This window comes from Paramormyrops kingsleyae, chromosome 14, assembly GCF_048594095.1.
Source record: "Paramormyrops kingsleyae isolate MSU_618 chromosome 14, PKINGS_0.4, whole genome shotgun sequence".
Taxonomy (NCBI): Eukaryota; Metazoa; Chordata; class Actinopteri; order Osteoglossiformes; family Mormyridae; genus Paramormyrops; species Paramormyrops kingsleyae.
Window position 1 is genome coordinate 28514972 of NC_132810.1, and position 13582 is coordinate 28528553.

General features: G+C 41.9%; 1 long non-coding RNA gene and 1 pseudogene across 1 annotated transcript; one reads left to right on the plus strand and one right to left on the minus strand.

Moving 5' to 3' along the window:
• The first annotated feature begins 8084 nt into the window (after positions 1 to 8084).
• LOC140578383 (uncharacterized) lies at positions 8085 to 9966 on the plus strand (annotated as a pseudogene).
• A 143-nt stretch (positions 9967 to 10109) lies between these two features.
• Positions 10110 to 12071, minus strand: LOC140578384 (uncharacterized). The gene is made up of 3 exons (XR_011982521.1): positions 11149 to 12071; positions 10925 to 11057; positions 10110 to 10591 (listed from the first exon to the last, which is right to left on the minus strand). It is a non-coding gene; the product is annotated as an uncharacterized lncRNA (long non-coding RNA).
• Positions 12072 to 13582: the final 1511 nt, after the last annotated feature.

Here is a 13582-nt window from a genome sequence, read left to right on the forward strand (position 1 = left end):
TAGACATCGGGCCGGAGTCCCGCCCGCCCTGCCCCCTGGCTCGCCCTCGCTCGCTTTGGCTGGGGCTCGGGGCGCGCCTGTGGTTCCTCCTGCTCCGGGCCGGCGGTCGCCTGCGGGTCCCCCTCCGCGGCCTCGTCCCCCGGCCTCGGTCCCGCCTCCGACTCCGCGTCAGTCGCCTGCGGGTCCCCCTGCACCGCTGCGTCGGCGGATGGCGCCTTCGCTGGCTGCAGCTTCCCCCTTCTCCTTCCCTTTGCTGTTGGCCCCTCCGACTCCCTCCTTGTCCCCTCCGTCTCTCCCTCGCCCTGTCTCCTTGTTCCCTTCGTGGTCCCCTCCTGCTCCCTCCTTCCTGTCGCCTGCGGCCCATCTGGGCTCCCTTGTGTCCCCCGTCCGTTCCTGTCTGGTCTCCCCTGTCTGCTCCTCCTCCCTTCGTCCCACCTGTATCTGCTCCTCGTCCCTCTGTTCCTCCTCTGTTCACTCCTGGCCCCTTCGTGTCGCCTGTGGGTGTTCCCTCCGTGTCGCCCTTTTCCCTCTGCCTGTCTGCGTTTCCCATTCTTTGTCGGGTCCTGTCCTTCTTCTTGTCTCTGAGTCTGTTCTGTGTCTCCGTCCTGTTTCCTGTGCCCCAGTGATGTCTTCGGTTTTGTCTTTCAGGTTCTGTTCCCTCGTCTCATCCGTCGCCTCCTCTCGGGCGCGCCCGGTGTGCGCGCGCCTTTGGGGGGGGGGGTTCTGTCATGTCCAGCTCCGTCCGATCCTAATGTGTGCCACGCCCACCTCGTTACCTCCTGTTTTTGCCTGATTGTCATCACCTGTTGCCTATTCCTTTTGCCTTGTCTAGTGTATTTAGTCTGAGTCTCAGTCAGTCTTCCTCAGATTAGTCATTGTATTGTTATGTTTTGTTCCTTGTCTGCTAGTCTACCCGTAATAAACCCCGTCTGTCCGTCTTTACGGCTCTGCTTGCCTGCTTCGCCGCTCGCCCGCTTGCCAAACGTGACACTTAGCCTGTATATTCTTTAGGCTATTAAGCCCACTGATTCCTTTATGTTTAAGCCTATTTTTATGTGGAATGCCATTGCCAAACCTGTCCGTTGTTGCCTATACAGTATGTTGCTTAAAAATAAATATTTTCTGAGTGGCAATGTTGCCATTGCTCATATTTCTTTATGATATAAGGCTTCGGTTTAAGGTGACGTTTGTTAGGCATGCAGATTATTTGTCCCTCTTTTAAACTGGAGCGAGCTTGGAGCGATTTGACTGGAGCGGGAGGAAATTTTAGTGGAGTGAGGAGCGGTGTTGAGCGGAGCGGCTTAGTGCAAATTAGAGCGGAGGTGCGGGCGGAGCCAACAGCCTCATGAGCGAGGAGCGGAAATTCTCACCGCTCCACTCCGCTCACATGCTCTGTCACGCACCCATTCACACACTGATGGCAGCGGCTGCCACACAAGGCTCCAATCATTAAATTAATTTACTATATCAATTTCTTTTTCAATTATAAAGCCCTTACTATCCTGCAAATTAGCCATTTCAGCTTTTAGAGCTCTTTTAGAGTTAAAATATTGGAAGAAACTTTAATGTCATCCTTAGCCTCCAATCCAATCTTCCTTTCTACATTCCTCTTAGCGAGTCTAATGCTATTTTTTAGCTCAACCTGTAAACTTAGATACTACCACCCACATCAGAACATCACCATCGATGAGCGCATGGTTGCTTCCAAAGGTAACAGAATGAAGCAGTATACATGAAGGACAAACCAACAAAATGGGGTTTCAAGCTGTTTGTCCTGGCAGACAGTCTGACAGGGTACACATTCAACTACAGCATGTACCAGGGGAAAGCACTAACACCTAGTGGGAAAGGGCTGAGTTTCGATGCTGTGATCAACCTCCTTCTTATGTTCTTTCTGGGAACTGGGTATAGACTGTCGACAATTTCTATACCAGCATGGCTCTCTCCACCCATCTCTACTCTCGGAACATTGCAGCCTGTGGCACGATCAGGGGAAATAGGATTGGCTTCTCTAAAACCAGGATTTACCAAAGAATGGGGACATCAGGTGGATTAGGGAAGGTCCTTTCCTGTATGCGAAATGGAAGGACACAAGAGAAGTTACCATGTGTTCTTCCGTCCACAAGGCTTTCAGTGGACATCTGGTTTCTCGCTGAATGAAGGTAGCTGAGAGGTGGATACAGCAGTGTGTGCCAGTAAATGACGCAGTGTTGGACTTTAATAAATACATGGGGGCGTGGACTTACCTAAAACCCTCATGAAGCACTACATTGTGTAAAAGAAGACTATGAAATGGTATAAGAAGTTCTTCAACCACTTCGTGGATATTGTGGTGGTGAACAGCTTCATCATCCATACAGCGATCACCGGGGAGAAGAAGCTGAGGCCTCTCGCACAGAAACGCTTTCGGGAGATTCTGTGTGACCAGTTGTTTACCTGTGGATGCACTGAGAAGGGGACCCAGCAGGATGCAGCAGCAGTAGTGCCAGACCCACAGCCACAGTCACACAAGCAGATGTGCGTCTCAGTGGCTATCACAGACACTTCAGCTGTGGACTCTAGGCTGAAGGGCACACAGGGCAGGAAGTACTGTGTATACAGCCACTTCAAGAAGCTAAACAATAAGTTTAGCGTCCAATATGCCAATCTGCATAGTTACAGAGCAACTCTGTTTCACAGAGTGGCATTTGAAGAAAGACACATAGAGGGGCAGTCCAATTTGAAATTTCTTGTTTTGTTTTGTACGTTGGCCCTGAAGGTCAAAACACAACGACATTTCAGAAAACACAACAACATTTCAAAAAACACAACATTTCAGAAAACATAACGACATTTCAAAAAACACAACGACATTACAGAAAACACGACATTTCAAAAAACACAACGACATTACAGAAAACATGACATTTCAAAAAACACAACGACATTACAGAAAACACGACATTTCAAAAAACACAACAACATTACAGAAAACACAACATTTCAGAAAACATAACGACATTTCAAAAAACACATTACAGAAAACACATTTCATGTTGATTGGTTCAAAAATGATAAAGTTATTACAATTTATCCAACTGCAATATTGATACACGTTTTTAGGACACATACGGCTGGTGTTCTGGAAAATAGATGGGTGTGAAAACTTCCTGAAAGGGTGTGAAAGATGAGGGAGGGCCAGAGGAACTCATTGAAATTGGTTTGATGTTGATTGATTTTAAAAATAAAAAGTTATTACAATTTATCCAACTGCAATAATGATACACGGCTATATGACACATAGGGCTGGTGTTCTGGAAATCAGATGGGTGTGAAAATTTCCTAAAAGGGTGTGAAAGATGAGGGAGGGGCAGAGAAACTCATTGAACTTGGTTTGATGTTGATTGGTTTTAGAATTCAAAAGTTATTACAATTTATCCAACTGCAATATTGATAGACATTTATAGGACACATAGGGCTGGTGTTCTGGAAATCAGATGGGTGTGAAAATTTCCTAAAAGGGTGTGAAAGATGAGGGAGGGCCAGAGGAACTCTTTGAACTTGGTTTGATGTTGATTGATTTTAAAAATAAAAAGTTATTACAATTTATCCAACTGCAATATTGATAGACAGTTATAGGACACATATCGCTGGTTTTCTCGAAAACAGATGGGTGTGAAAATTTCCTGAAAGGGTGTGAAAGATGAGGGAGGGCCAGAGGAACTCATTAAACTTGGTTTGATGTTGATTGGTTTAAGAATTCAAAAGTTATTACAATTCATCCAACTGCAATATTGATACACGTTTTTAGGACACATAGGGCTGGTGTTCTGGAAAACAGATGGGTGTGAAAATTTCCTGAAAGGGTGTGAAAGATGAGGGGGGGGGCAGAGGAACTCATTAAACTTGGTTTTATGTTGATTGGCTTAAAATTGAAAGAGGTATTACAATTTACAAGTGGTGTTCTGCTGATTGGCATTGCACTTTCAAGACGGTCCGTCAGTTTTTTCCGGCAGTTATGTGCGAGCAGAACGATATTCCCATCTTGTTTTGTATTCTTAATTCATATTGCTGGAGAATGTTGAGCTAACTTAAAGTGTGAAATATTGCCCTCGTTTAACTTCACATGTGGAGCCTAATCTGAAAAGAATTGCCGTTATGACCCCGAAGATATTGCAGTTTAGATGTCAGTAAATGTGGCGAATATCGAACATAAAACCAACTTCACCGCGGTTATAAACCATGCGTCTCAAGAGGGAAATCCGGGACATATTTGCTATATACGTAAACATTCGCACTTTTCGAGAAATGTATAATAGTAATAGGGTGTGTCCGAAATCGCGCACTTGCCTCAGTGCACTGAGATGTAGTGCGTAGTGCGCACTTCCTCCTGTAGTGCACACTACCATGGGTAAGTGCTGTCATAAATGGAACACTAACGTTTTGCACTTACCGGAAGTGACGGACTAGCATTTGATCGCGATTCTCCAGCGCCCCAAAATATTTGCCGTGTTTTGTTTACAATGAATTTCCTTGTGGTTTTATTTGCGTGTATATAACTTATCTACGACCGCCTAACCGGCTAAAAAACTGCTAACATTTACGTGTGCGAACTCTTCCAAGCCGATATAATCGCAAACTCAAAATTATCTATAACTGTCGTCAGAGAGTGACAGGCTACACACCGAAGTATACATCAGTAAAATAATTTTATTAATGTTACATTTATATGACGCATGTTGCCTCGTCTTGAGCTTGCGTGTCTGTGTTGTCCGCCATTATTTAAACTTGCCGAAAGTCCCTCCCCTTCCGCTACGTAGTCAAAATGGCGTCCGTTTAGTGCGAGTAGTGTCCATCGTTCTGCACTGCGTTTTCTGGCCGTTTTCAGTGCACCATCCGGGTACTTTCAGTGCACTTAATTTCAAGAGTGTCCAGCTGCAGACGCCTGTAGAGTGGAGCTCCACCGGAAATACGTCACCTCCACAGGAAATACGTGATTTTAAGGGGCGTAAAGTGGAGCTCCACAGGAAACACGTGACCTCTACCGGAAACTACCACTCTGTTAGCGAAAAGAGACAAGATAGAATCCAAGGAGCCATTCCTCTTTGGTTTTCAGATCCAAGAGGACATGGAATAATTTTTACAGGCCTGTGTTGACCAGCGGGGCTTCCGGGTTAATGCTGTCTGTTATGAGAAAGATTAAATTACTGGCATATGAGTGTGTTGATTGATTTTTTTTTTTATTTCATTCTGTTTGTTGTTGCTGTCTAAATAAATTTAGCAGTTGATTGAATATAATTGTTACATATTGATAACTGGTACGCAAGTACGCATTCACCTTTAAAAGCGATACGTGCGGCAATTGATTGCTGTGACAGTGTAAATGCGTACGTATTTCATGTGCATTTGCGCTGATATGACAAGAAAATTTCATGCATTTCAACCTATATACCGCAAATGAAGTACGAATTAGCATATACAGGTTAAAATGCACAATAATTTCTTGTCATATCAGAGCAAATGCACATAAAATACGTACGCATTTGCGCTGTTCCAGCAACAGGGCTAGACATAAGCAGCGGCACTGCGGCCAATGGCCGTCGTGCCTTTCAAAATTGGCCGCACGCCTCCTCAAAATTGAAGTACCTTACGGCCAAGATTGGCCTGCCTTTAATGTTTGTCTGGCCGTATGCCCCCTTTTTACCGAAAGTAACGTTCATTACACAAAAGACTTGCGCACGACACGGTCCACTTTACCTCGTCAACAATCGATGCATCTGTACTGAACCCGAACCCAACCTTCGATACGAGAAACGAGGTCGACCCGCACATCTAGTAATTCCCAACTACTGAATGAACCGCAATGAATTCTGGACTAATACGATCATGTGTTCATCGCATGATTGGCTGGTACGGTATGTATCGTCCAGCCTACTATGGAGCCACAGCAATGACAATGGTGCATCATCGGGGGTTACGTTTTTGATTGGAAAAGCCATCCGACGGTTTCAGAATAACAGATAGGTGTCCTCTTCGGTAATCATCGTGTAGTTGTCGTCTGCTGCTTATGCTGTCACCATGCCTCGCAAAGATCGAGAACGTAAAAGAAAGCAAGCTGAACTCGCGGCTACTGCCGCAAAATGTTGCAAATTATCTACTTTGTTCAGGTAAGTGTCAGATGGTGTTGTAAAAAAACATTTGCCGAGGCAGAGCAGATTTGACTCCGAGAAGTACCAAGCTCTGCTGGGAGGATATAGGACTGGTAGCGTGCAGTGTGCAAAAAACGAACGTCAAGTCAATTGTCATGTACACTAAAAGAATACGGGTGTTCTGAGCAAACAAATACAAAAAAATTGACGGCTCCTTTATTGTTGGATTTTGTTTTTTGAAATAAAGCTATATATATCTATAAATATATATATATATTTATAGATATATACATATTTATAGATATTCTGTCTCAAATCGAAGGTCGTATTGCGTAGGTTGTCTAAACTTGGTAATTACAGTAATTTTGGCCTTGTGCCCAGGCTTAATGGCCTTGTGCCCTAGAAAAAATATGAATAGCTAAGGCCAAAGTGGCTGTGCCCTCCTAAATCCTTATGTCTAGCCCTGCAGCAATCGTATATAGTATACGTTTATAACAGTTAAGGCAAGACCTTATGGAACTATGCAGATTGGAAAGTAACATAATAGCAATTGCGTATGTATGGTATGTTTATAACTGCTCATCTTATGACCAATATATATATTCCACAAACTAGATCAGACCAGATATATATATATATATATATGTGTGTGTGTGTGTGTGTGTATATATATATATAATTTCTCTAGCGTATAAATGAACAAAAACATACTTTTTGAGAATTTTACAACTGAAATTCCGCTGTAACACACAGTTTGGTCACGTGTTTCCTGTGGAGCTCCACTTTATGTCCGTAAAGATCCACTTTACACCCCTTAAAATCACGTATTTCCTGTGGAGGTGACGTATTTCCGGTGGAGCTCCACTCTACAGGCGTCTGCAGCTGGACCCTTCTCCTTAATTTTGGCTTAGTTGTCAGTGTGAACGCACTACGCCCTAAAATCGCGCACTAAAAGTGCGCAAGTGCGCGATTTCGGACACACCCATAGTAAATTAACTATTTTCTAATATTTATGTAACCATTAGTGTTCCTGTCACGTATTGCCGGGGCACGGACCGGGGAAGCAGGGACAGGACGCAAGGAATCGGGGAATACGGGGTTTAATCAAAAGGTAAAGACAAGCAGGACAACGGAACAGGCAGCAAACTGAAAATTACGTTAATGGGACTCGTGAAACATACTTAAACGCAGACTTAAATACACAGGACTAATGTCAGCAACTCGAAACAGCTGATCACACGGGGATTCACGAGAAATATAGAGCGCATTCCACTTCATGGCTTAAAGCAATGTATCCTGGTCCTGATGCAATGCATCATGGTTAGATTTTTTGTGACATATCCTGAAGATTTTATGGTGCGTTCGATTATTTCTCTCCAAGTCGGAACTCGGATGAAAACGTCACGAAACGTCACGAAAAACATCACTTCCCGTCGGAAACACGCCCCTTTTATGACGTGGAAGTCGGACCAGATTTTGTTGCCTGAGTTGCCCCTGTGACGTAATTTCAACATGGCAACTTGGTTTGTTTGTAGTTTGTTTACTGATTGAAAACAGAATATCGCTATGAATGTACTAAAATATTTTATAAAGCTTTTAATGTGGTTTGACTAGTTCGTGTTTCTTGTTTGTCTCTCGGAAAAATCTAATTTCTCCATTTTCTCCATTTGGAAAACTCCAAATCTGCTAAAATATAAAGCAACAACACACAGCAACGTGTTCATGGAGGCAGCCATGTTTGTTCCGAGATGTGGGTAGCTCGAACGGGAGATTGTCGGACGTGATGTCACTCAACTCGGAATTTCCGAGTTCTGAGAGAAAAAACGAACGCACCATTAGTTACACGCATGACGTTTGTATCCCCGGAAGTTCCGATGCGTTATCTGCTATCCGCTTGTTTAGTCGTGACGTCACCAAACTGTTTCCAGGTCCAAAGTCACAAAGGCGCTCTTGTTTAATATGCCGCAGTGCTGTGTCCCGTGCTGTTTAAACAGATCAGAATAAAAAAAAACATGTCAGTTGTCATTTTACCGCTTTCCCTGTGACGAGAAAGAGAAGAGGAGATGGCTGCAACTTATAAGGTAAGTTACAATTCTTAAATATACGACGCCAGCGGGTGCCAATATTAGCTGCTAACCTAGCTAACGTTACGTTAGCACTCTCCGGTAAACGTATCCCTGATACGGGGTAACTGGGTTTTGTAGGGTGTTTCTTGCAGTTATTTTTCAATGGTTCGTTCACGATTCATTTACGTTCTATCGAAAAACCAGTTAAAAACCTTAGCTTGTTTTATACTTTATGCTTTATCTTAACTGGGTAGCACAGAAAATGACAACCGAAACATGATAGGGGATTCATAGCAGGAAGCATTATGGAAAACCCAACATCTATGCCAACCAGCTAGAATTACCTGTAGCAAATCAGAGGTTAGCTAATGTAAGCTCATAAGAGTATTGTTATTATGCTGTTTTTATTCTGGCACAAATTATGCATCATATACATTACTGCACAACCTATTTAAATTAGTTTAGCATTACTGTACACTTCATATTTTTAACCATTGTACTATATATAGTTTTAGTACTGTGACTGTTTCATAGTAAGCACTGTAGAGAACTTAAATACTAATCATGATTTTCCTGTTTCTTTTTTTTTTTTTTTTTTTTTTAAAGGCGTGAGAACTTCACTCCAAACTGCAACTCTAGAGTGTGCAGTTGGCATTTCCCGGATGGCAAAGCTGCTGGGCCAACGCGATTTGCATGGAATGAACAGAAGAATTTCAAAGTCCCTGACCAGTTCAGGCATATGCGTAAAAAGAAACCAATGGTTCCTGCAGGTGGTGAGGATGCAGGAACAGATCAAGGACAGTTACTTACAGTTCTTGAAATAGAGAATGACATGCTTCGAGAAGAGAATGAGAGACTAAAAAAACTATTGGAAAAACAGAAGCAAACTTTTTCCTTCAGTCAAATTTCCTCTGATTCTGACAAAGTACAGTATTTCACTGGATTCCCCGATGCTGCCACTGTCCTGTTTTTGGAAGCACTTCTTACCAAATTTGAGCTACAGTATCATTCTGATTGGACTGTCCAAAGTATTCTTCTAGTTGATCAATTGCTCCTTGCTTTAATGAAGCTGAAAGTTAATTGTGGCCACGTAGACCTTGCAACAAGGTTTAATTGCAGCACTGCAACTGTCACCAACATCTTCACCACCATCGTTTCTGCGCTGTATGACATTTTGTATGTCGGCATGTTTTAGAACAACATCCCCTCCACTGCCAAGAATCAAACATCACTGCCAGACTGCTTCAAGCCTTTTCCCAACTGTAGGATAGTGCTTGACTGCACTGAGGTTGCAGTCTCAAACACAGAAAGGCTTGACACACAAAGTCATTTGTACAGTCAGTACACAGGACGGACAACACTGAAGGCTTTAATTGGTGTTGCTCCAAATGGAGTGATTACCTTTGCCAGTAACCTGTATGGTGGGAGTGCCTCAGACAAGGCAATAACAGCTGACTGTGGAATTCTCCAACATCTACAGCCAGGTGATATGGTTGTGGCAGACAAGGGCTTTACGATTCGTGACATTTTGCCAGAAGGAGTGTCACTGAACATCCCGTCTTGTCAATGGACAGTTCACACAAGAGGAAGTGAACAACAACAGACTCATCTCACGTGCGAGGATACATGTGGAACGTTCCATTCAGGGACTCAAGCTGTATTCTATTTTGGACCACATCCCATACCAGTTCAAAAAAAATATTAAGATACTTAGTGTGTGTATGTCTTGATGTATGAATTTACAAACACCCATTCTCCGTGAAATTGAATGAATTATCTGACTGACAGTACGTGAATAAAACTTTATTAAAAAGTAATGCCAGGTTACTGTTGATTTTTATATCCAGAAACAGTACAACAAGCAATTTTTTTGGAAATCAAACTGTTTCAATTAGAATAGTTGATACATGGGGGTTTTTACAAGTGCATATATTAAAGTTACATCTCTGACAGAATGCTTGGTAGGAAATAGTCTTTATAAAATATTTCCAGTGTGTCAATGTTAACAGCCCACATTGGGTCTTTGAGCACTGGCAGGATGAGGTGGTCAAGAGGAGTCCACACAAGTAAGTGACAACTGTTGGCTTTTGTCAGGTAGATGTTGCCCTGGATCTGATGCCACTAGTCATGACTTTGTTTTAGTGTTAGGGAACCAGACACTTCATCCAATGCCAGAAAGAAGTCCCTGCTCTCAGCAGCCTGCAGGATTGTCTTGGTTCTGGCTGACCATGGACACTTGACCTCAATAATACAGTCACCAGATACTGTCCCATCTGGAGATCCCCCAAGCAGGCCACTGTCAGACAGGAAAAGTCCGCTCTCCTGGATCACAACACCAGTGTGCTCTGTGTATTGCTGCTTTGCCCTTGGTTCATGAAGGATTCCCCAGTCACATGCCTTGATAATTGGTAGACCAGTTAATAGTTTACTGAAATGAAATTAGATGGTAATGCCTTTATTTGTCTTATTTCTTTGTGTAATTTAAAAATGTCTAAATTATACATTGCATCATAGCTGAGCTTAGTATCCTCTGTCCTCATGTCAGCTATGATAGATAGATAGATAGATCATACAAATAAATTATAGAATTACTAATTGTTAGTAAACATGGTTTTCATTCATAATAAATAACTATTAGCTTTCAGTAATTTACCAATTACTGACTATGCTTATTATAGAATCAGATTACTTCAGTTTAAATAATCACAGTACACAGTACCCAAAACTTACTTTTGATCCTTCTTTGAGGTTGTACTGGCCAAGCAGGGTTTTGAATAAGGAAGGAGGGTAAGATTTCCGCTTGACTGCTGCCAAGACCAAACCAAAGTTGCTTGCTGTGATCCGTTTCTTGCGATATGCAGACCTGTAATTAGTTTTAAACATTTTGAGTTGCCTGTTGAAACATATGTTGCAAAAAAGGTATACTACTCGTTTTTATTAATGTGCTTTCTTACCATAATGCATTCTTTGTTTGGCCAACGGTAGCTCTCTCAATCTGCTGCTTCTCCAGATTCGTGACAGCAAGCGATGAAAGCACATAAAGAGCCTTTTCTTCAGCTTGAATAAATCCTGGGCTTGTCACCAGTCCATCAAATGTTTTGACAGTATTGTTGTGCCCAGCGGGACGGAACGGACCGGAGACAAAGGCGCAGGCGTCAGGGTATCGGGAATACAGGATTTAATTACAGGTAAGGCAGGCAAAACCCAGACGGACGACACAATGACCGGACTGGGGAAACAAACTGAAACGCAGACTAAATACGCGGGACTAATGACAACAACCAGAAACAGCTGATCACATGGGGATTCCACAGGGTGTTAACGAGGGGGCATGGCACAAGGAAGGAGCGGACGATCGGGGCAGGACACATTGTTTGGATATATTTATTTTCTTACTTTACAAATTACTGTTTTGTGCTTAGATGTGTTTAGTACAGTATATGCCCTTCTTGTTTTATCCTGTTCATTTTGTGTTTAAATGCTAAAAAAATAAAAATAATAACATATTTAGGTGTAATTTTTTTGGGACCGGGAACCAATTAATTGGTTTTCAATTATTTCTTATGGTGAAAATTAGATCAGAACTTGAACTTTTTAGGATTCGATCCGGAGTTCTGAACGGATTAATTTCGAGTTCTGAGGTACCGCAGTACTTCTGTATATAAATAACCCTTACTTCACTAACACTGCAAAACATTGCTGGTAGTTTTTCAATTAGATCCATCTTCATTTACAGCCACTGTTATAGTGGTTTTATATGATTTGGTGTTAATTTATTAGGAAAGATGAACTAGCTAGCTTACTGCTAACGTCTACCTCACCTCAACCTTTAACGCTAGCTGGTGTATCGCTAAAGAAAGAGGTAATAGTAAACAGGTTCACCGGTTCCGCCATTGTTCATTTCCTGTGGGATCGGAGGACCCGGAAATGGGTGCGTGACGTCTCACTTAACAAGCGGATTTTACCTGGTAAAGTTTAAATAAATTACATAATTGCTCTAACAGTACACGTAAGTTAGTTGTTTATTTATTATTAGTTACTGTAATGTTGCGCTGCTTTATTTGTTTAATCGTCTAGTCTGTGAAGAACGCATTCAAGTAAGAATTGCATTGTACTCTGTACATGACAATAAAAACTTTGAATCCTTGAAGTAAATGTATTTGATCTTTTTCCTGGCAGCTATCTTTTTACACAGGGCCAGTATACACAATAGTTTATTTTCCCTGCTAACAGTTTGTATCAGGAGTTGGTTATGGTAAAAGAAGTAATGTGCATGCAGGTGTTAAAGGAACTGTTGTGAGTGACAGGCACTCAGGAAAAGGGTAGGGCCACACTTCTTGTTCCTGATTGGACAGTAGCCATGTCACTCCAAGGGTACTGTCCAATTACAAACAAGAAGTGTGGTCCTACCCTTTCCATTTTTTGAAATGTCGTTGTGTTTTCTGTAATGTCGTTGTGTTTTTTGAAATGGTGTTGTGTTTTCTGTAATGTCGTTGTGTTTTTTGAAATGTTGTGTTTTCTGTAATGTCGTTGTGTCTTTTGAAATGTTGTGTTTTTTGAAATGTCGTGTTTTCTGTAATGTCGTTGTGTTCTTTGAAATGTGTTTTCTGTAATGTCATTGTGCTTTTTGAAATGTTGTTCTGTTTTCTGAAATGTCGTTGTGTTTTCTGTAATGTCGTGTTTTTTTAAATGTGTTTTTTTAAATGTTGTGTTTTATGAACATAAGAACTATACAAACGAGAGGATGCCATTCGGCCCATCAAGCTCACTTGGGGAGAACTTAACTAATAGCTCAGAGTTGTTAAAATCTTATCTAGCTCTGATTTAAAGGAACCCAAGGATTCAGCTTGCACTATGTTATCAGGAAGACTATTCCATACTCTGACTACACGCTGTGTAAAGAAGTGCTTCCTTAAATCCAGTTTGAAATGTTCTCCCGCTAATTTCCACCTATGGCCACGAGTTCTTGTACTTGAACTAATGCTGAAGTAACTATTCGGTTGAACAGCATCCAAACCTGTTAGAATCTTATAGACCTGGATCATGTCCCCCCTCAGTCTCCTTTGCTTGAGGCTGAACAGATTTAGCTCAACTAACCTTTCCTGTAATGTCGTTGTGTTTTTTGAAATGTTGTTGTGTTTCCTGAAATGTTGTTGTGTTTTGACCTTCAGGGCCAACGTAGTTTTTTGTGTTAATAAAATTTAGGTTTTTCTCAGAATGCGTGGTCATATTGGGTGAGGAAATGTTTCTTATGAACCATAAGTGATAATGCATTTAGAAAAAAAAGCTATCCTAACAAACAAAACTGTAGCAGTTTTGGATAGGGAAAGGACACAACCCTGGGGTGAACCCGTATTTGAAACTATGACATTGCACATGTATCCATTT